Source organism: Lissotriton helveticus, chromosome 10 (assembly GCF_964261635.1).
Source record: "Lissotriton helveticus chromosome 10, aLisHel1.1, whole genome shotgun sequence".
NCBI classification, from domain to species: Eukaryota; Metazoa; Chordata; class Amphibia; order Caudata; family Salamandridae; genus Lissotriton; species Lissotriton helveticus.
The window spans coordinates 1,178,150,552-1,178,173,796 of NC_136071.1; the positions used below are offsets into that span (position 1 = coordinate 1,178,150,552).

The following is a 23,245-nucleotide window of genomic DNA, read 5'->3' on the forward strand; positions in this document are numbered from 1 at the left end:
AGAATAGCTAGGTCTCAGTCGAGGGAGGGTTCCTAGCCCATTGCACTCCATCTCCCTGCACTGATGACGAGTTTCTGCTTTGATTCAAATACTTTCCATCCTTCCTAGTCACTCAGGTGCCAGGTTTATTCATTCATTTAGTTCTCTACAGCGTGCAGCGTCTATGTAAATGGCTTCTGGGGGCCTGCAACACAAGGTTTCGGGAGGAGCCAGGCGTGAGCATGTTTGGATGAGGCAGGCTTTTATTTTTTTTTTAAAGCCAAGAGGCTGTTGGCATTGAAGATGAACGGGGTGATGATGTCCATCTACTAGGTAGTGCACGGAAGCGTGTCACTGGGGTGGTGGCGTTTGGAGCCGGGGTCTCCAACCTTTTCACTAACAAGAGCAAACTATGTTCAGTAAAAAACATCCCACTCTACTAATTTTATTCAGACAAGTTTACATTAGTGGCTACCATATGCAAGATATGTAGCTGTGATAACGTCAGTGCAGCATTGCCAGCAGTAATGTAAAAAAAAGACCATGTTATTTGGGAATGCCTCTACAAGGATAATACATAACACCCACAGCTACAACACCCCTGGTACGAATATCTGTAATCATTTTTCCAATGCTGCATGATTAACGATTCAAATATTAGCTTTCAATATATTTAGGATATTATGGATTCTGAAAATACAGAAATTTTTGTCTTGATTACACACCTTTCAATTTTGGTATACATATACTAATTCAACCAAGCAAAAGCTTCTAATTTAGTAGGCTGGACTGCACACAGGAGAGCTACTCACAGGCACCTGGAGAGCTCACAAGCTACTCGTTGGAGAAGTCTGGTTTGAAGCATACAGATGTGGGGCCTTCCAGCTTCTAGGTACCTGTGTGAGAGGCAGAGGGGGTGGGGATGGTGACTAACTTTGCCTAGTAGTAACCAGGACATATTTCAGCAGTCCTGGGATATGATTTGGTTTTTGCAGAGACCTTAAATGAGAAAGGAGCATGTGATAATATCTTTCCCAAATCGATTACAACAACAAAACTTTCTCAAAATATCTGAAACCAAATTAATAATTGCATTCTACTACACAAAAAAGGAAATTTAGCTTCAGAATATGTATTTGTAATCTGGCAGCACATTTTCAAAAAGGGAAATGTATCAACTTTCACTGGAGTATGTTTTGTAACTAACGTAAAACATTTGAATATTATGTAATGCTAAAGGCATATTTAAGGATAAATAGATCAAATAAAAGGGGCAAGGATACATACAATTACGAATTCACATATACATTTTTGTAGAAGGAGAGGGGGAGGGAGACGGAGAGAAGGGAAATTGGTCCCCTTCCCCCATGGCCGGTGGTCAGGGGGATGTGATCTTCGATGGTGCACTCCAGGCTGTCCAAGACACTGTTGGATGTCATTCCCTTGGAACGGCGGGACATTGTCAGTTTTTGTTTCCTGGGGTATTCTATATGTGGCTATTATCTTCTCAAATTTTCTGCTTTACATGTTCAGATCCTGTGGACGTTACCACCTCTAGGGTGTCTAATGTGGTGCACGAGTCCATCACCACACGGGCCTGTTGCCCATGTGGGAATGCAAAAAAAGTCCGCGCTGACTTTCATACATGGCTTTGAGCATTTTTTACTTAAACAACAGAAGAGTGAAGACAACAAACGAAGAGCCAGCAAGAGGGGTCACTCTTGTTTTTTTAAAAGAACCCTCATACACAAACCTAGTTGGTGGCATGCTTCATCATTGAGTTCCCACCAGAGAGGACGAGTGCCTCCCTGGTGTGCTACAACGCCCGACTACAGCGGAGCGGGTTTTTGGATTATGTGAGTGAGAAAAGTGATAGGGAAAAAATAAAAAATGCCTTGATTTCATCCAGAACAAGCATTGGCATAGCCAATAGGTCTCGCCTTTGGGACCTTATAAGTGTTTAGCCATGTAACAGTTGATGTTGTTGCACCAAGGATATTGTGCTGCATAACTAAATACTTATAAGGTCCCAAAAGCGAGACCTATTGGCCAAGTCAATGCTTGTTTACAGTTGCTTGTGTACCTTGATTCTTAAGTCTTTGATAAATATTAAAAGCGAACCTACAAATATCAGAATACAACAAAGCCCTGCCAAAATGCCCAAACGTGCAGCCAATATCACACAGGATTTACGATCGCTTAACAATTATGCGTCGTGCATGTTCTTTAACTGTGAAATGCCAGTAATAAGAACCACTTCTTCTCTGCGTGATTAAATGGGAAATTCATTTCTGACAGAAAATACACGTCCTTGTTTTATGGACTAGGTGTGCACATGAAAAATGGAGTGATCGCCCTACATCTTCAACATAATCTGGACACATTTTATCTTTCATCCGCCACCTAGCATATGCTCTATACATAAATCCATCTGCTGTGTTTTATGACAAGGTTTTCAGAAATTGCAAACCATTTTTCCTGTATCCGAACATTTTAAGCGCACTCTGGAAGAAATGGCACTGAGATGTGTAGGAAGGAGTACTTTGCGGCAACTAAGGGGGCGTTCCGTTTGTTGGCGTTAAATATTCGCTTCAGTGTAGTTTATCTGGAATGAATCGGAAAAACACGTTCTGTAAACAGTAAGGTATGATTGCTTTTTGACTGTCGTGCTTTTCTGGAGTTTCCATCTCTTGTGGAACAAAACACGCGTATATATGTTAGTGAGGGTTTTGACGTTTTTAATAATTTCACATTTGTTTTGGGTGGCCACTTCTCGAGATGCATATGGTCAATAATCACCTTCTGAGTTTCCATTAAAAAAAACTTCTTTCTGTATGCCGAGGCTTCAAGGTAAATAGCCTGCAGCAGGAGATGTTGGAGAGAGAGACTCGTTAAAGTAAAAGTGATCGCGTCAAGAGGCGGAGCGAGGCACGTGTGCGTAATAGCAAGCTGTTGGCCTTTAGTAGCACTTGAAAACCCCGCTTACTAAATGTCTCGCTAGTTCAGCGCATTCGCATGCGCTGGCTCTAGCGAGACCTAAAAAAGCTTATTAGTGTAAAATCAGCCACAGTTAAATACAGTGTGGTGGATGTTTTGGGCTGGATAAATTGACCAGCTACATCCTATGTGAGACAAGGGGTGTGGTCAACATGTTTCTGTCTCCAATTGCCTTTAGCGAGGCATTCATCAGGACCATATACCACGACAGTATGCGCACGCTAAGGCGCACCCTGAACTGTGGTAGTAAAAAATACCGATGCAACTTACGGTTTTAAGTGTGGTCCTCAGAATTCCTGAAAGCAGAACTGCCACAACTCCGACAAGGTGAACCAGCAGGTCGTGAGCCTTAATGTTAGTTAAAAAGGTCTACCAATTTCATTCATGTATTCCTCTTTGGGCCCTCTGAAGACACTGATATTTGGTAGTTTCCTGAGCCATAGCAGTCACGACTCTTGGATAGGCAGCCTGTTTGATGGTTCGTACACACGCTTCTGCAGCATCACCTTATATATTGGGTTCTTGTTTGGTGTCCTTTGGATATCAAGCAATCCCTGGCCTGTAGCACTATGAAGTGACATTTCTGAAGCTGTATGACCCATGTTGGACTTGGCCCGTCTGGCAGGTCCGCCCCTGAAGTTTGGTGCTTATTATATGTGTCCGGGGGATGGTGATTCCCCTCCTGAGTGTGTGTGTGGTGAGAGAGACCTGCCTCCCATAGGAATGCATGGGGGATGTATGTGGCTCGGGTAGTTCCTGAGGCGGGGGGGCGTGCCGGGCCGTGTTTGGTATGTGTGCGCTCGTGAGGTTGAATGCTACAAGATGATGTATGAGGCATGCGTGTGGCTAGAAGGGAAGGGCCCCTTCTAGACCTTGGTGTGTGTGTGCAGTAGGTGTGCTGGCGCCTGATTGGCTGAAGCCGGCTGGGCCTTCCCCCACCAGGCTGGCCCCACCCCTAGGGGGTGCGTCCAGTGTCCCTGGCCTGGCCAGTACCAAGAAATTCCTTAGAACCAGTTCCAGCTGGTTCTCTCCCTGCCTGCCCCTTTTGGAGACAAAGGGAGCTCCTGTATAAAAGGAGGGTGGGCCCTTTTCTCTCTCTCTTCTTCTTCCTGCTTGGGACCCTACCTGGGTCGTGCTGCTGCTTGGGCTCAGGGAAGGGAGTGCCTCCCTGGGCCCTGCTCTGTTCCTGATCTGCTGGGCTCCTGGGCTTCCTGGGGTCTCTGCTAGCTATGGCCCTAGCGCTTGAGAGCGCTTTCCTGCTAACCTAGCGCCTTGGGGCGCTCATTCCCGCTTCTAGCGCTTGGGAGCGCTTTCCTCTGACCCTAGCGCTTAGAGCGCTGCCTTCTGTCCTGTCGGCGCTGTTGGAGCGCATCCTTCGTGGCACTAGCGCTGTGCGCGCTACCTTCACCACGCCGGTGCCACCCGGCCGTTGCCCTGTCCTTTGGGGGATTATACCACCCCCGCGAGTGCCTACCTCGCTACTGCCCCATTCCCGAGGGGGGCCTGGCCTCGTCAATTCCCCTGAATCACCGCCGCCGGCCCGGGACCCCTCCGTGAAGCCCTCCCCCGGGCCGCGCTGCGATTGGATGCCGGCCCGGGCTTGGCTTCTGACGTCCCCCCGGGCCGCGCTGTGATTGGACGGCGGCCCGGGGAGCTTGGGAGGCGGCCGGCGGAGCGCGGTGAAGGCAGGGGGCGGCGGGAGCCTACTCCGCGCCCCTGCTTGACCCCAGGACTGCCGCGTCTTCCCCCCGGGGCCCCCAGGAGCAAGAGGGAGCCCCGGAGAGCGAGGAGCGCCCGGCGCGTCCGCGCCGACCCGGTGAGTGCTGCGAAGGGGAGGGGCCGTCGGGGCACATTGCCGGTGCCCGGCCCTCCCCTCCAATGATCCTTCTGCTGAGCCCCGAGGCCCGTGGGGCCACCAGTGATGCCGGGTCCCCCGCGGGGGGGCCCGCCTGCCCCCAACGACGACCCTGAGCCCCGAGAGGCTCCCTCATGGCCCGGGGGGCCGCCATTGATGCCGGGTCCCCCGAGGGGGGGCCCCGCCTGCCACAGTTGTCTCCCTGAGCCCCGCGAGGCTCCACCACGTGCCCCCCCTGTTTCTCTGAGCCCCGAGAGGCTCCACCACGTGCCCCCTGTTTCTCTGAGCCCCGAGAGGCTCCACCACGTGCCCCCTGTTTCTCTGAGCCCCGAGAGGCTCCACCACGTGCCCCCCTGTTTCTCTGAGCCCCGAGAGGCTCCACCATCGCCCTCCTGTCCCCCTGAGCCTGCAAGGCTCCGCCCAAGTCCCTCAGCGGCCCAGCACTTCGTGGGACGCTGCCACGTTTAGGTTTGCCCGGGCCCTTTCAGGCCACTTTGGACACCGAGACTCTAAGGCGCCCCTGCCCCAGGACGGTCATCTGGCCTAGGGGGTGCTACTGACTAATATCAATGTGATGCTGAGGATTACTATGTGTTGCCCTGCTGATTTACTATGTGTTGCCCTGCTGATGGGGGGCCTCTGTTGTGTTATGTACCTTGTCCCTTCCCGCCTGAGTACCCGATGTCTCAGGTATGTGATCCCTGGTCAGAGTGAGTTCTACTGCTAGTTCTAGGAAGCTCCCAGGAGATATGTGTTCTAATGCCAGTTCCATCAGATGCGTACCACTGGCAGTGGTCCCTTGGCCCTGCCCTGTACCTTTTCCCTGATAACCCCTGCCGTGCCTTGAACCCCTTGTAAAGTGTATGTTCCTATGTGTCCTGTCTAATACAAAGACTATTTTCATATATACTTCGTGTGGAGTTCCTTTTGTGGGAGGCCTGGGATGTTGGTGGGTGCGTGCGCAAATGCTTCACACATGTCCTCCGAGATAGGCCTGACTGCCCGCGCCGCGTTACCTAGAAGGCGAGCAGGGGTCGACTTTATATAGGAGTGGCGGTCTCTGACTGGCTGTGGCGCAAGCCCTGGCCGGCCGGGGGTCCCATTTCCTACAACCCATATTTCAATTTTAGGTGGTGGATGTGGAGATGTGCCTGCAGAACAGTTGACCAGGGATATAAGATCAGTTATCACTCGAAACTATTTGCCTTATAAGTACAGAGGCAAGGGAGTACTTCTCGCTTCATTGCTCGATCTGAGAATATATGGTCTCAATCTCAGAAAGGGCTTTACTTAAAAATGTGACTGGCAACCACACCACCCTAGTTGGCTCCTGCACCAAAATATTACCCACTTCTACAAGATGGAGGGCTGAAATTTCCTAACGAACCAGTATCAAAGGAGAATGCTTCACTACTATCACACCCTCTCTGATTTTATGGTGTGAAAGGACAGGAATGTTTCCAGTAGCTCACAAAGGAACTAGAAGAGTAGATCAGAGTAACCGTGTGCTTGCATTTAACATGACTGAGAATGTTACGCACTAAAAAGAAGTGAAGAGTTATAGTGACATGTCTGTTGAAAGAGTGCTTAGGTCTCATTACCAGTTGGGTAGGGTGGCTCCTGTTAATTAGTTTTGTTGTACCCAGGCATATATCATAGAAGGCAATAGAAAAATATCCACTTTTAATGTTAGGAGGGATGCAGAGGAGGACACATTAGAAACATTTTCAGCAATGATCCTTCCAATTGGCATAGCTCAGAATGTAGTAAAAATAAGAAAGTAAGACTGCTTATTGAGAGGTTGGGTAATGACACCGCTGCTGCCCTTTCTAACGTTACTGAGGAAATTAATGTAGTGCTTGCTATGGCTATGCAAAACAGAATGGCCTTAGATTTGATCCTGGCTACGAAGGGTGGGGGTTGCAAGGTAATCAACATTCAGTGTTTCTATGCATGATGATACCCGGAAAGTGCCAGATCTTATTTTTGACATTTCAAATGTTTTGCAGTAAAGCGTGAATTGAGAAGCGAGATCTTGGAGCGAAACTAGGGCACAGCTGGGTAGCTAGGGAAAAAGGGTACTGGGTATCTTGGGTGCAAAAATTGTGACTTGCTTCCTTTTATTATTACTGGAAAACGCTGGGCCTAGTTTATGCTGGATGTATCTAAATGTCCTCGTCTCCAGTGTGGAGTCTACAGGAATGTGTGCCACCTAGGCCACAGGCACACCAGGGGAAATAAGGGAGACTCACACACAGGTATGCTAGCAAGTCTTACACAGTGACCACCAGAGATCACTCCACCTTTTATTGATATCCTCGGGCCACGCCCAGTCCTCGGGGGTGGACGTTATACAAAGTATTATAAAGGCTGGGTGGCACTCTACAGCAGTGAATGAACATGCACTGACGGCCCCGTGCTCACTTGCTCACCTCGCAGTGAGTCAAACGTTCACTCCAGGCTCTGTGCTCACCTCGCAGTGAGTCACACATGCACGCCGGCTCTATGCTCACCTCACATGACTGTGGGCCCGGGCTCACCTCGCAGTGAGTCAAACGTGCACTGAGGGCTCCATGCTCACTAGCTCACCTCGCAGCGAGTCACACGTGCACACCGGCTCTATGCTCACTTCACGTGACTGTGGCCCGGGCTCACCTCGCAGTGAGTCTCATACGCACTGCGGGCCCCATGCTCACTGCATCACCAGCTGTGAGTCTCAGTGCACTATGGGCCCAGTGCTCACCGGCTCACCTCGCAGTGAGTATCACACACACTGTAGGCCCTCTGCTCACCGTTTCACCTCGCAGTGAATCTCGCACACACTGCTTGCCCCGTGTTCACCGGCTCACCTCGAAGTGAGTATCACAGGCACTCCGAGCCCCATGCTCACTGCATCAATTGCAGGGAGTCTTGCATACACTAGGACTCGTGCTGACCGGCTAACCTCACAGTGAGTATCACACGCACTGCAGGCCCCATGCTCACCGCGTCACTTGCAGGGAGTCTCACGCGCACTGTAGGCCCCTGCTCACAGGTTCACCTCACACTGAATCTCGCACACACTGCTTGCCCCGTGTTCACCGGCTCACCTCCCAGTGAGTATCACACGCACTGTAGGCCCCATGCTCATTGCGTCACTTGCACTGGGGCTCCGTGCTCACCGGTTCAACTCGCAATGAGTCTCACACGCACTGTAGGCCCTCTGTTCACCTCGCAGTGAGTCTCACACGCACTGCGGGCCCCGTGCTCACCGGCTCACCTCGCAGTGAGTCTCACACGCACTGCGGGCCCAGTGCTCACCGGTTCAACTCGCAATGAGTCTCACACGCACTGTAGGCCCTCTGTTCACCTCGCAGTGAGTCTCACACGCACTGCGGGCCCCGTGCTCACCGGCTCTCCTCGCAGTGAGTCTCACACGCACTGTAGGTCCTTTGTTCACCTCGCAGTGAGTCTCACACGCACTGCGGGCCCAGTGCTCACCGGCTCTCCTCGCAGTGAGTCTCACACGCACTGTAGGTCCTTTGTTCACCTCGCAGTGAGTTTCACACACACTGTGGGCCCCGTGCTCACCAGCTCACCTCGCAGTGAGTCTGACAAACACTGCGGGCCCCGTGCTCACCCGCTCACCTCGCAGTGAGTCTCACACGCACTGCGGGCCCCGTGCTCACCTCACAGTGAGTATCACAGGCACTGCAGGCCGCATGCTGATTGCGTCACTTGCAGTGAGTCTCACATGCACTGGGACCCCGTGCTCATCGGCTCACCTCGCAGTGAGTCTCACATGCACTGTGGGCCCCATGCTCACAGGCTCACCTCACAGCGAGTCTCTCACACATTGTGGGCCCCGTGCTCACCCGCTCTCCTCGCAGTGAGTCTCACACGCACTCCGGGCCCACAGGCTCAGCTCGCAGTGAGTCTCACACGCACTGTGGGCCCCGCGCTCACCGGCTCTCCTCACAGTGAGTCTCTCGCACATTGCGGGCCCCGTGCTCACCGGCTCTCCTCACAGTGAGTCTCTCACACATTGTGGGCCCCGTGCTCACCCGCTCTCCTCACAGTGAGTCTCACACACACTACGGGCCCCGTGCTCACCGGCTCACCTCGCAGTGAGTCTCACACGCACTGCGGGCCCCGTGCTCACCGGCTCACCTCGCAGTGAGTCTCACATGCACTGTGGGCCCTATGCTCACAGGCTCACCTCACAGTGAGCCTCACACATTGCGGGCCCCGTGCTCACCTGCTCTCCTCGCAGTGAGTCTCACACGCACTGTGGGCCCCGTGCTCACAGGCTCACCTCGCAGTGAGTTTCACACGCACTGTGGGCCCCTTGCTCACAGGCTCACCTCGCAGTGAGTCTCACACGCACTGCGGGCCCTGTGCTCACAGGCTCACCTCGCAGTGAGTCTCACACACGCTGTGGGCTCCATGCTCACCGGCTCTCCTCGCAGTGAGTCTCACACGCACTGTAGGTCCTTTGTTCACCTCGCAGTGAGTCTCACATGCACTGGGGCTCTGTGCTCATCGGCTCACCTCGCAGTGAGTCTCACAGGCCCTGTGGGCCCCATGCTCTCTGCGTCCCTTGCAGTGAGTCTCGCATGCACTGGGCCCCGTGCTCACCGGCTCCCCTCGCAGTGTGTATCAGACGCACTGCGGGCTCAGTGTTCACTGTGTTACTTGCAGTGAGTCTCACACGCACTGTGGGCCCGTGTTCACCGGCTCACCTCGCAGTGAGTCTCACATGCACTGTGGGCGCCGTGCTCACAGGCTCACCTCGCAGGGAGTCTCACACACACTGCGGGCCCTCTGTTCACCGTCTCACCTCGCAGTGAGTCTCACACACACTGCGGGCCCCGTGCTCACCTCACAGGGAGTCTCACACACACTGTGGGCCCCGTGCTCACAGGCTCACCTCGCAGTGAGTCTCACACACACTGTGGGCCCCGTGCTCACCAGCTCACCTCGCAGTGAGTCTCACACGCACTGCGGGCCCCGTGCTTACAGGCTCACCTCGCAGTGAGTCTCACACGCACTGTGGGCCCCGTGCTCACCGGCTCACCTCGCAGTGAGTCTCACACACACTGCGGGCCCCGTGCTCACCAGTTCACCTCGCAGTGAGTCTCACATGCACTGTGGTCCCCGTGCTCACCAGTTCACCTCGCAGTGAGCCACACACACACTGCGGGCCCCGTGCTCACCGGTTCACCTCGCAGTGAGTCTCACATGCACTGTGGGCCCCTTGCTCACAGGCTCACCTCGCAGTGAGTCTCACACGCACTGCGGGCCCCATGTTCACCGTGTCACTTGCAGCGAGTCTCACACGCACTGCGGGCCCCATGCTCACCGGTTCACCTCGCAGTGAGTCTCACATGCACTGTGGGCCCCGTGCTCACCGGCTCACATGCACTGTGGGCCCCGTGCTCACCGGTTCACCTCGCAGTAAGTCTCACACACACTGCGGGCCTCGTGCTCACAGGCTCACCTCGCAGTGAGTCACACATGCACTGTGGGCCCCGTGCTCACTCGCTCACCTCGCAGTGAGTTTCACATGCACTGCGGGCCCCATGCTCAGCGGCTCCGCTCGCAGTGAGTCTCACATGCATTGCGGGCCCCATGCTCACCGGCTCACATGCACTGTGGGCTCCATGCTGACTGGTTCACCTCGCAGTGTGTCTCACACTCACTGCGGGCCCCGTGCTCACAGGCTCACCTCGCAGTGAGTCTCACATGCATTGTGGGCCCCGTGCTCACCAGTTCACCTCGCAGTGGGTCTCACACGCACTGTGGGCCCCGTGCTCACCAGTTCACCTTGCAGTGAGTCTCACACACACTGCGGGCCCCATGCTCACAGGCTCACCTCGCAGTGAGTCACACATGCGCTGTGGGCCCCGTGCTTCATCGCTCACCTCGCAGTGAGTTTCACATGCACTGCGGCCCACATGCTCACCGGCTCTGCTCGCAGTGAGTCTCACATGAACTGCGGGCCCCATGCTCACCGGCTCCCCTCGCAGTGAGTCTCACAGCCACTGCGGGCCCCATACTCACCGGTTCACCTCGCAGTGAGTCTCACATGCACTGGGGCCTCGTGCTCACCGGCTCACCTCGCAGTGAGTCTCACACGCACTGTGGGCCCCGTGCTCACCGGTTCACCTCGCAGTGAGTCTCACATGCACTGGGGCCTCGTGCTCACCGGCTCACCTGGCAGTGAGTCTCACACGCACAGTGGGCCCCGTGCTCACCGGTTCACCTCGCAGTGAGTCTCACATGCACTGGGGCCTCGTGCTCACCGGCTCACCTCGCAGTGAGTCTCACACGCACTGTGGGCCCCGTGCTGACCGGATCACCTCACAGTGAGTCTCACACGCACTGCGGGCCCCATGCTCACCGGTTCACCTCGCAGTGAGTCTCACACGCACCGTGGGCCCCGTGCTCACTGGCTCACCTTGCAGTGAGTCTCACACGCACCGTGGGCCCGTGCTCACCGGCTCACCTCGCAGTGAGTGTCACACACACTGCGGGCCCCGTGCTCACAGGCTCACCTCGCAGTGAGTCTCAAACGCACTGCGGGCCCCGTGCTCACTCGCTCACCTCGCAGTGAGTTTCACATGCACTGCGGGCCCCATGCTCACCCGCTCCCCTCGCAGTGAGTCTCACAGGCACTGTGGGCCCCGTGCTCACCAGCTCACCTCGCAGTGAGTCTCCCACGCACTGCGGGCCCCGTGCTCACAGGCTCCCCTCGCAGTGAGTCTCACATGCACTGTAGGCTCCATGCTCACCGGCTAACCTCACAGTGAGTCTCACATGCACTGTAGGCTCCATGCTCACCGGCTCACCTTGCAGTGAGTCTCACACGGACTGTAGGCCCCGTGCTCACCGGTTCACCTCGCAGTGAGTCTCCCACGCACTGTGGGCCCCGTGCTCACCGGTTCACCTCGCAGTGAGTCTCCCACGCACTGCGGGCCCCGTGCTCACAGGCTCACCTCGCAGTGAGTCTCACATGCACTGTGGGCCCCGTGCTCACCGATTCACCTCGCAGTGAGTCTCACACACACTGCGGGCCCCGTGCTCACAGGCTCACCTCGCAGTGAGTCTCACATGCACTGTGGGCCCCATACTCACCGGCTCACCTCACAGTGAGTCTCACACGCACTGTGGGCCCCGTGCTCACAGGCTCACCTCACAGTGAGTCTCACACGCACTGTGGGCCCGGTGCTCACAGGCTCACCTCGCAGTGAGTCTCACAGGCACTGTGGGCCCCGTGCTCATCAGCTCACCTCGCAGTGAGTCTCCCACGCACTGCGGGCCCCGTGCTCACAGGCTCACCTCGCAGCGAGTCTCACATGCACTGTAGGCTCCATGCTCACCTCGCAGTGAGTCTCACACGCACTGTGGGCCCCGTGCTCACCGGTTCACCTCGCAGTGAGTCTCACATGCACTGGGGCCTCGTGCTCACCGGTTCACCTCGCAGTGAGTCTCACACACACTGCGGGCCCCGTGCTCACAGGCTCACCTCGCAGTGAGTCTCACATGCACTGTGGGCCCCATACTCACCGGCTCACCTCGCAGTGAGTCTCACACACACTGCGGGCCCCGTGCTCACAGGCTCACCTCGCAGTGAGTCTCACACACACTGCGGGCCCCGTGCTCAACGGCTCACCTTGCAGTGAGTCTCACATGCACTGTGGGCCCGTGCTCACCGGTTCACCTCGCAGTGAGTCTCACACACACTGCGGGCCCCGTGCTCACAGGCTCACCTCACAGTGAGTCTCACACGCACTGCGGGCCCCGTGCTCAACGGCTCACCTTGCAGTGAGTCTCACATGCACTGTGGGCCCATGCTCACCGGTTCACCTCGCAGTGAGTCTCACACACACTGCGGGCCCCGTGCTCACAGGCTTACCTCACAGTGAGTCTCACACGCACTGCGGGCCCCGTGCTCACAGGCTCACCTCGCAGTGAGTCTCACATGCACTGTGGGCCCCATACTCACCGGCTCACCTCGCAGTGAGTCTCACACACACTGCGGGCCCCGTGCTCACAGGCTCACTTCGCAGTGAGTCTCACACACACTGCGGGCCCCGTGCTCAACGGCTCACCTTGCAGTGAGTCTCACATGCACTGTGGGCCCGTGCTCACCGGCTCACCTCGCAGTGAGTCTCACACACACTGTGGGCCCCGTGCTCACAGGCTCACCTCGCAGTGAGTCTCACACACACTGCGGGCCCCGTGCTCACAGGCTCACCTCGCAGTGAGTCTCACACGCACTGCGGGTCCCATGCTCACTGCATCACTAGCAGTGAGTCTCAGTGCACTATGGGCCCAGTGCTCACCGGCTCACCTCGCAGTGAGTATCACACACACTGTAGGCCCTCTGCTCACCGTTTCACCTCGCAGTGAATCTCGCACACACTGCTTGCCCCGTGTTCATCGGCTCACCTCGAAGTGAGTATCACAGGCACTCCGAGTCCCATGCTCACTGCATCAATTGCAGGGAGTCTTGCATACACTAGGACTCGTGCTGACCGGCTAACCTCACAGTGAGTATCACACGCACTGCAGGCCCCATGCTCACCGCGTCACTTGCAGGGAGTCTCACGCGCACTGTAGGCCCCTGCTCACAGGTTCACCTCACACTGAATCTCGCACACACTGCTTGCCCCGTGTTCACCGGCTCACCTCCCAGTGAGTATCACACGCACTGTAGGCCCCATGCTCATTGCGTCACTTGCACTGGGGCTCCGTGCTCACCGGTTCAACTCGCAATGAGTCTCACACGCACTGTAGGCCCTCTGTTCACCTCGCAGTGAGTCTCACACGCACTGCGGGCCCCGTGCTCACCGGCTCACCTCGCAGTGAGTCTCACACGCACTGCGGGCCCAGTGCTCACCGGCTCAACTCGCAGTGAGTCTCACACGCACTGTGGGCCCCGTGCTCACCCCGCAGTGAGTCTCACACGCACTGCGGGCCCCGTGCTCACCGGCTCACCTCGCAGTGAGTCTCACACGCACTGCGGGCCCCGTGCTCACCTCACAGTGAGTATCACAGGCACTGCAGGGTGCATGCTCATTGCGTCACTTGCAGGGAGTCTCACATGCACTGGGGCCCCGTGCTCACAGGCTCACGTCAAAGTGAATCTCTCACACATTGTGGGCCCCGTGCTCACCTGCTCTCCTCGCAGTGAGTCTCACACTCACTCCGGGCCCCGTGCTCACAGGCTCAGCTCGCAGTGAGTCTCACACGCACTGTGGGCCCCGCGCTCACCGGCTCTCCTCACAGTGAGTCTCACACATTGCGGGCCCCGTGCTCACCCACTATCCTCGCAGTGAGTCTCACACGCACTGTGGGCCCCGTGCTCCCCGGCTCACCTTGCAGTGAGTCTCACACGCACTGCGGGTCCCGTGCACACCGGCTCACCTCGCAGTGAGTCTCACATGCACTGTGGGCCCCATGCTCACAGGCTCACCTCACAGTGAGTCTCCCACACATTGCGGGCCCCGTGCTCACCCGCTCTCCTCGCATCGAGTCTCACACGCACTGTGGGCCCCGTGCTCACAGGCTCACCTCGCAGTGAGTCTCTCACACATTGCGGGCCCCGTGCTCACCGGCTCTCCTCACAGTGAGTCTCACACGCACTGAAGGCCCCGTGCTCACAGGTTCACCTCGCAGTGAGTTTCACACGCACTGTGGGCCCAGTGCTCACAGGTTCACCTCGCAGTGAGTCTCACACGCACTGCGGGCCCCGTGCTCACAGGCTCACCTCGCAGTGAGTCTCACACGCACTGTGGGCTCCATGCTCACCGGCTCTCCTCGCAGTGAGTCTCACACGCACTGTAGGTCCTTTGTTCACCTCGCAGTGAGTCTCACATGCACTGGGGCTCTGTGCTCATCGGCTCACCTCGCAGTGAGTTTCACAGGCCCTATGGGCCCCATGCTCTCTGCGTCACTGTTGGACTTTGGCCCTTAGGGCAGGTTCACCCCTAGACTTTTTGCTTGAAATGGTGACCTGGAGATGGTGATTTTTGGATTCTGCGCACTTTCACTGTGTCCCAGTGGAAAGTGCGTGCGCACTCTGAGTGCATGTGCTGAGCTAGGCCTGCCCGCCCATAGGAATGCATGGGGAATGTATGTGTCCCTGGTAGTTCCTGATGCGTGGGGTGTACAGGCTTGAGTCTGGTATGTGTGAACTCGTGTGAGTGAATGCTGCGCAACGGTGTATGCAGCATGTATGTGTCTAGTAGCGAAGCGCCATTTCTAGACATGGCTGTACGTGTGCTGTGAGGGTGCTGGCGTGTGATTGGCTGGAGCTGGCTGGCATGCCAGGCTCCAGGAAGTCTGGATGGGTCTGCCCGGTGGTGAGTGGGAGATTAGCATGAGTGATGTGTGGGAGGAGTGTACCTGTGTCCTGGATGGGCTGGGTTTTCCCCACACAATGCTGGCTCCGCCCCCCTGTGGTGTGTCTAATGACCCAAGCCCTGCCAGTGAATAGAGAGGGTGGTTGAGGTAAACAGAGTACTCAAGAACCAGCTGCGACTGGTTCCGCCCCCACTCTGCACCTTCAGACAAAGGAATGCACTGTATAAAAATGGGGCTGTGTCCCCACAGATGTTGTTCTCTTCCAGGATCCTGAGGGGGCTGTTGCTGCTGCTGGGCCAGAGGACCGCCACTTGGGGTGTCTCCCTGCCTGGAGACCCAGTGTGCTGGCTCTGGGCCCAGCCTTGCCCCCCGTGCCTTGCTGAAGGACCTTTTTTTTTACTGGACTTTGTTGTCCTATAGCGTCTGGGGGCGCTGTACTGGATTGATAGCGCTGGGAGCGCTTTGCTTTCCCCTTCTAGCGCTTACGAGCGCTTTATTTTGCATTTAGCGCTGAGGGGCGCTTTACTTTTGGAAAGCAGGTGCCCACCCTGCGTGTTGTGGTGTGTTTGCGGCTGCCCACGCCGCACCTGTGGCCGTTTTTATTGTCCAGAGCGAGTGCCTACCTCGCGTTATTTTAAAAATGCCGTTCTGCTCGTGAAAAATCACCGCCGCAGCCCTGGTGCGCGGAGAAGCCGAGGAGACGCCGAAAGAACCACCGCTGACGTCACCCGGGAGCCGCGCTGCCATTGGTTCAGGCTGCGGGAGGCTCGCCGGGCGACCTGTGCGGTGATTGGGCAGAGGAGTGAGGAAGAAACCAGGAAGCGGACGGGAGGCCACCCCGCGCTCCTGCCGAGAAGAGGAAGGAACCGTCCTCCGGCGAGGCTCTCCCGAGGAGAGAGCCCTGCCACCGCCCCCAGAAGAGCCCAGCAGAGAGGAGCCGACGCCACGAGGAGCCGCCGCCTCAGACAGCCGGTGAGTGCGGGCAGGCTCCGGGTCGCTCCTATGCCCAGAGGAGTGCAGTGGGCAGGTTGGTGTGCTTAGGGCGGCCCCGTTGGCAGCGGGCCGCTCCCATGACCTCGGGGGCATCCCTAGATTGAGCCTGAGGGGTTCTTGGGCCCAATTATTGATTCTGAGTCCCCCGAGCGGGACTCCAACGAGTGGGGCATATATTGCTTTAGAGCCCACGAGGCTCCATCCCCGCAATTTGTTGCAGAGCCCAGAGAGAGGCTCGGTGCCAGTTCTTTTTGCTTCGAGCCCAGAGAGGCTCAGGGGGTCATCCTGTCTGCTCAGAGCCACGAAGGCTCGTGGGGGCATCAGTTGTTTTGAAGAGCCCAGAGAGGCTCTTGAGTCCCACATTGTTGTATTAAGGAGCCCAGAGAGGCTCAGGGGCAGCCCATTTGTTCTTAGAGCCCAGTGAGGCTCTGGAGGGCCACATTTATTTCTTCGGGCCCGGAGAGAGGCTCCAGGCGCCAAAGTGGTTGTGAAGGGCCCAGAGAGGCTCTTGAGCCCCCACTGTTGTTCTTGAGCCCTGGCAGGCTCAAACATTGTTGCACCAGTTGCCCAGCACTTTGTGGGCAACTGCTACGTTTAGGACCCTGACACTTTGGACACAGGGCGTCCTAGCCCCAACAAGGCCAGAGGGCCTAGGGACAGTCACAGGTGGTGACTTACGTGAGTTTGGCGCAATTGTACTTTCTATGCACCTCTGAATGTATTGTTTATGCGTCATGTGCCTTTACACCTCTGAATGAATGTTATGCATTGCATCATGTGTTTTCCTCTTACACCCCTACAGGTATTGTAATACATAGGTGGTTGTTTTCTCCCTAGTACAGGTGGTGCTAGTGAGGTCCTGGTTACCAGTAATTACTGGTTGTGTGCTATTTTGTGCTATATTCTATGTACTAAGTGCTATTTCTGAAAGTGCTATTTCTGATTCCTGACAGTGGTCCAGGTGGCCCTGTCTTGTAAATATCCCCCTGTAAATTCTGCCCGTGCCTCTGGCACATTGTAAAGTGTGTGTTTTATCTAATGTGTTTTTGGTGTAATACAAAGGCTATTTTTATATAACCTTGTGTGGAGTTTCCTTTGTGGTGGGCCTTTGGGTGTTGTTGCTGGGGTGCGTGCGCAAATACTTAGCCTACATCGCCTCCAAGTTTAGCCTTGCTGCTCGCGCCACGTTACCTAGAGGGTGAGTAGGGGTTATCTTGGCGTGTAACTCCCTTGCCCTGACTTGGGTGTGGTGGTCTCTGACTGACTTTGGCGAAAGCCCTGGCCAGCCGGGGATCCCATTTCCAACATTGGCGGCAAGCGGTGGGATAAGGATTTGTGTTTGCCTTGTACCTTAGTAGCGGCTGGCTGCACCACAAAACTCTGCATTTTAGATGACCACATTTTAAGGGGATTGTTTTTTTTTTGGAAGTTTCATATTTTCTTCTCCTGAAGGTAGCATTGTGCAATTGTGTCCAGTGCATTTGTTCCCCTGCCCCGCGCCCAGAGTCTGGTACCTGTGTCACTTGTGGTCAGGTTGAGAAGTCAGGGGTGGTAGAAACTGCCTTACTAGTCCGAGGGGGGGGTTGTGTGTGGATGAATGGTGTGTGGCACTAGGCAAGTGAGTGTGAGTTCTCTGGGGTAGAGAGCTTGCTGAATACCTTGTGAATTGTGTACTCCTGTGTTAGCTCAGACCCCTAGGTTCCCTGTGTGATCTCTTCACTAGAACGTCCGCCAGAATGGTGCCTGCTTTTGATGTCTGTGATCTGTTTAGATACAGTATGGGAGAGTTGGTAAGGTTCTGTGAAGAGAGAGACATAGGGGTGGATGAGTTAGACACTCAGTCCGAACTTAGGAGCAGCCTGATCCTATGGCAAAAGTGTCAGTGGGACCTTGAGCGCAGTGAGGAAAGGGCCCGGGCTTCACACCAGGAGGGTGGTGGGTCTGTGGGGAGCCCTGAAGATTCAGAAGAGGAGGAAGAAAATGATAGCACAGGGACGCCAGCAGATAGTGAGGACCCCATAGATAGGGAGTCCCTTGCTGGGTCCAGCATAGGAGGCAGCGCCTCATCCCTTTCCCTGTCCCCAGAGGAGCTGGAAGATAGGAGGAGAGAAAGGGAGCACCAGCTGGCTTTAGAGAGGCTCAGGTTGGAGCATGCCCAGGCTATGGCACAGCTGGGCATTAGAAAGCAACAGCTAGAGACCGAGAGGGTCTTAGCGCAGGAAAGGATAGAGGAGGCTGAGAGGGCCTCCACCAGAGGCGAAGTAGCTCTGGAGGGTAGACTATCCCCTGCGCGCAGTGTTGAGTTTCTGGATCCCCCAGGGAGGGTTGGGTCCAGTGGTGGCAGCTATTTAGATTCCAGTGTAGGAAATCCCAGTCCCAGTTCCCCCAGTCTGGTACCTGTTTCCCAAGAGGAGGAGTATAGGTTGAAATTCAGGGGCAGTAGGAAGCTGCCTCACCAGTCGTGGGAGAAGTTTGAGGATGAATGTTGTGGAGCACTGTGGGCTTGGGTAGAGGTTCACACTGACTCTGATTTTGAAGTCTTGTTTGATCTTATAGTCAAAGAGCAGGTGCTCAGTGGTTGTTCGCCAGAGTTGCGCCAACACCTGTTGCAAGTTGGATTTACTGATACAGAGTTACTGGCAAGGGAAGCCGACCGCTGGGAAAGGGCCAGAGGTTCTCTAGGGTCATTGGTGAGTGACTCCAAAAGTAGTGGTTCAGGGATCTTCCAGCCCAGCGTGGTGGAAGAGGCTCAGTGTAGACCAGCTAGGTCCCAGTATAGTGAGAAGGGTGTAGGGGCTGACTGCCTGGCTCAGTGGAGCAGGAGTCAGTGGGTGGCTGAGAGCCCCCAGAGGCCCGAAGCCCTGTCTCAGAACCTGGGTGGTTTCTTGAGGGAACACCAGGTTGGGGACCTAGGCTGTCCTGTTAGCCCATTTGAGGAAGATCTCCTAGTGAGTAGAGGACCTGGAGTGTCTGTAACCAGAGCTCCTGTGGTTCTAGAGTCTGGCAGTACCGCTCCGGTAGGGAGGGTACAGGAGTCCAGAGTGAGGAGTGATTGGGGGAGTTCCCCAGTGGAAGGACCAGTGGGTCAGGGACTACCCAGTTGGGCTAGGTTCCCGTGTAGTGACCATGGTGACACCACTTCTGGTCTGGGGGATCGTCACGCACTGTCAGGTGGACAGAGGGCGGGAGATCTGCGCCAGACAGACAGTCACGCAACAGATGTGACATTTGTTAGCCTCAGGGGGATTGCGAGTGAATCCCCAGAAGTCCTGGAGTGCCAGGCAATTGTTCCACCGAAGGTTCTAGACCAGAGGTTGGGAGGCCAGGTTCAGGATCAGCCTGACCTGAAGGGTAGGACGACTGTAACCAGTGTCCTGACCGGTTCTTCTTCCAGAGGAACTTCTCCAGGTGGGAGAGGGCAGACCTCTGGAAGGGGGTGCAGAGGGTGGGAGAGCCCACCTCTGACCCCGGTGCAACCTGAGTGGATAAGTCCTGGGTTGGAATGGCGTTCTAGGGGTACCCCTCGCAGAGGGAGGAGGAACCCTAGGAGAAGAGGTAGGGGGAGGAGAGCCTTCCCCGAGACTCCTGGTCCGCCTGAGGTTGTAGGCCCTCGGCTGGAGTACCAGTGGCAGTCTAGTCCTGTCTTGCAGACAGGAAGAGTGGAAAATGGCTCCTATGTGCCAGGGGTTACTACCCCCCGCTCTGCGAATTGGCATGGACCCGTGGCACCTGGGTGGCCCAGGGCCTGGTCCTGGCCGCGGACAACTTGGGAGTACCAGTGGGGTAGCCCAGTTGGTCCAGACAGTGTGTTGAGAAGGAATCCCATGGGTTCACCGTGGCATAGAACAGGAGGGTGTCCCTGCAGTTGCGGGCCCGCGTCCGTGTTCTATCGCCCCAAGCAGGGAAGTCCATCACGGTGGTGATTGGTCTCCCCTGCGTTTTGGCTGGAAGGGGGTTATGTTGGACTTTGGCCCTTAGGGCAGGTTCACCCCTAGACTTTTTGCTTGAAATGGTGACCTGGAGATGGTGATTTTTGGATTCTGCGCACTTTCACTGTGTCCCAGTGGAAAGTGCGTGCGCACTCTGAGTGCATGTGCTGAGCTAGGCCTGCCCGCCCATAGGAATGCATGGGGAATGTATGTGTCCCTGGTAGTTCCTGATGCGTGGGGTGTACAGGCTTGAGTCTGGTATGTGTGAACTCGTGTGAGTGAATGCTGCGCAACGGTGTATGCAGCATGTATGTGTCTAGTAGCGAAGCGCCATTTCTAGACATGGCTGTACGTGTGCTGTGAGGGTGCTGGCGTGTGATTGGCTGGAGCTGGCTGGCATGCCAGGCTCCAGGAAGTCTGGATGGGTCTGCCCGGTGGTGAGTGGGAGATTAGCATGAGTGATGTGTGGGAGGAGTGTACCTGTGTCCTGGATGGGCTGGGTTTTCCCCACACAATGCTGGCTCCGCCCCCCTGTGGTGTGTCTAATGACCCAAGCCCTGCCAGTGAATAGAGAGGGTGGTTGAGGTAAACAGAGTACTCAAGAACCAGCTGCGACTGGTTCCGCCCCCACTCTGCACCTTCAGACAAAGGAATGCACTGTATAAAAATGGGGCTGTGTCCCCACAGATGTTGTTCTCTTCCAGGATCCTGAGGGGGCTGTTGCTGCTGCTGGGCCAGAGGACCGCCACTTGGGGTGTCTCCCTGCCTGGAGACCCAGTGTGCTGGCTCTGGGCCCAGCCTTGCCCCCCGTGCCTTGCTGAAGGACCTTTTTTTTTACTGGACTTTGTTGTCCTATAGCGTCTGGGGGCGCTGTACTGGATTGATAGCGCTGGGAGCGCTTTGCTTTCCCCTTCTAGCGCTTACGAGCGCTTTATTTTGCATTTAGCGCTGAGGGGCGCTTTACTTTTGGAAAGCAGGTGCCCACCCTGCGTGTTGTGGTGTGTTTGCGGCTGCCCACGCCGCACCTGTGGCCGTTTTTATTGTCCAGAGCGAGTGCCTACCTCGCGTTATTTTAAAAATGCCGTTCTGCTCGTGAAAAATCACCGCCGCAGCCCTGGTGCGCGGAGAAGCCGAGGAGACGCCGAAAGAACCACCGCTGACGTCACCCGGGAGCCGCGCTGCCATTGGTTCAGGCTGCGGGAGGCTCGCCGGGCGACCTGTGCGGTGATTGGGCAGAGGAGTGAGGAAGAAACCAGGAAGCGGACGGGAGGCCACCCCGCGCTCCTGCCGAGAAGAGGAAGGAACCGTCCTCCGGCGAGGCTCTCCCGAGGAGAGAGCCCTGCCACCGCCCCCAGAAGAGCCCAGCAGAGAGGAGCCGACGCCACGAGGAGCCGCCGCCTCAGACAGCCGGTGAGTGCGGGCGGGCTCCGGGTCGCTCCTATGCCCAGAGGAGTGCAGTGGGCAGGTTGGTGTGCTTAGGGCGGCCCCGTTGGCAGCGGGCCGCTCCCATGACCTCGGGGGCATCCCTAGATTGAGCCTGAGGGGTTCTTGGGCCCAATTATTGATTCTGAGTCCCCCGAGCGGGACTCCAACGAGTGGGGCATATATTGCTTTAGAGCCCACGAGGCTCCATCCCCGCAATTTGTTGCAGAGCCCAGAGAGAGGCTCGGTGCCAGTTCTTTTTGCTTCGAGCCCAGAGAGGCTCAGGGGGTCATCCTGTCTGCTCAGAGCCACGAAGGCTCGTGGGGGCATCAGTTGTTTTGAAGAGCCCAGAGAGGCTCTTGAGTCCCACATTGTTGTATTAAGGAGCCCAGAGAGGCTCAGGGGCAGCCCATTTGTTCTTAGAGCCCAGTGAGGCTCTGGAGGGCCACATTTATTTCTTCGGGCCCGGAGAGAGGCTCCAGGCGCCAAAGTGGTTGTGAAGGGCCCAGAGAGGCTCTTGAGCCCCCACTGTTGTTCTTGAGCCCTGGCAGGCTCAAACATTGTTGCACCAGTTGCCCAGCACTTTGTGGGCAACTGCTACGTTTAGGACCCTGACACTTTGGACACAGGGCGTCCTAGCCCCAACAAGGCCAGAGGGCCTAGGGACAGTCACAGGTGGTGACTTACGTGAGTTTGGCGCAATTGTACTTTCTATGCACCTCTGAATGTATTGTTTATGCGTCATGTGCCTTTACACCTCTGAATGAATGTTATGCATTGCATCATGTGTTTTCCTCTTACACCCCTACAGGTATTGTAATACATAGGTGGTTGTTTTCTCCCTAGTACAGGTGGTGCTAGTGAGGTCCTGGTTACCAGTAATTACTGGTTGTGTGCTATTTTGTGCTATATTCTATGTACTAAGTGCTATTTCTGAAAGTGCTATTTCTGATTCCTGACAGTGGTCCAGGTGGCCCTGTCTTGTAAATATCCCCCTGTAAATTCTGCCCGTGCCTCTGGCACATTGTAAAGTGTGTGTTTTATCTAATGTGTTTTTGGTGTAATACAAAGGCTATTTTTATATAACCTTGTGTGGAGTTTCCTTTGTGGTGGGCCTTTGGGTGTTGTTGCTGGGGTGCGTGCGCAAATACTTAGCCTACATCGCCTCCAAGTTTAGCCTTGCTGCTCGCGCCACGTTACCTAGAGGGTGAGTAGGGGTTATCTTGGCGTGTAACTCCCTTGCCCTGACTTGGGTGTGGTGGTCTCTGACTGACTTTGGCGAAAGCCCTGGCCAGCCGGGGATCCCATTTCCAACAGTCACTTGCAGTGAGTCTCGCATGCACTGGGCCCCGTGCTCACCAGCTCCCCTCGCAGTGTGTATCACACGCACTGCGGGCTCCATATTCACTGTGTTACTTGCAGTGAGTCTCACACGCACCGTGGGCCCGTGTTCACCGGCTCACCTCGCAGGGAGTCTCACACACACTGCGGGCCCCGTGCTCACCGGCTCACCTCACAGGGAGTCTCACACGCACTGTGGGCCCCGTGCTCACAGGCTCACCTCGCAGTGAGTCTCACACACACTGTGGGCCCCGTGCTCACCAGCTCACCTCGCAGTGAGTCTCACACACACTGCGGGCCCCGTGCTCACCGGCTCACCTCGCAGTGAGTCTCACACGCACTGCGGGCCCGTGCTCACAGGCTCACCTCGCAGTGAGTC

General features: G+C 56.1%; 1 protein-coding gene across 4 annotated transcripts in view; it reads right to left on the reverse strand.

Moving 5' to 3' along the window:
- OXNAD1 (oxidoreductase NAD binding domain containing 1) overlaps positions 1–23,245 on the reverse strand; it is a 154,157-nt gene that overhangs the window by 56,780 nt on the left and 74,132 nt on the right. The window contains exon 1 of one of the 4 annotated variants that reach the window (XM_078664467.1): positions 792–876. The exons of the other annotated variants lie outside the window; for them this stretch is intronic. The gene's annotated coding sequence lies outside the window, so the exon portion shown is untranslated. Of the gene's footprint in view, positions 1–791; positions 877–23,245 lie in introns of those variants that run through there. 4 annotated transcript variants of the gene reach the window in all.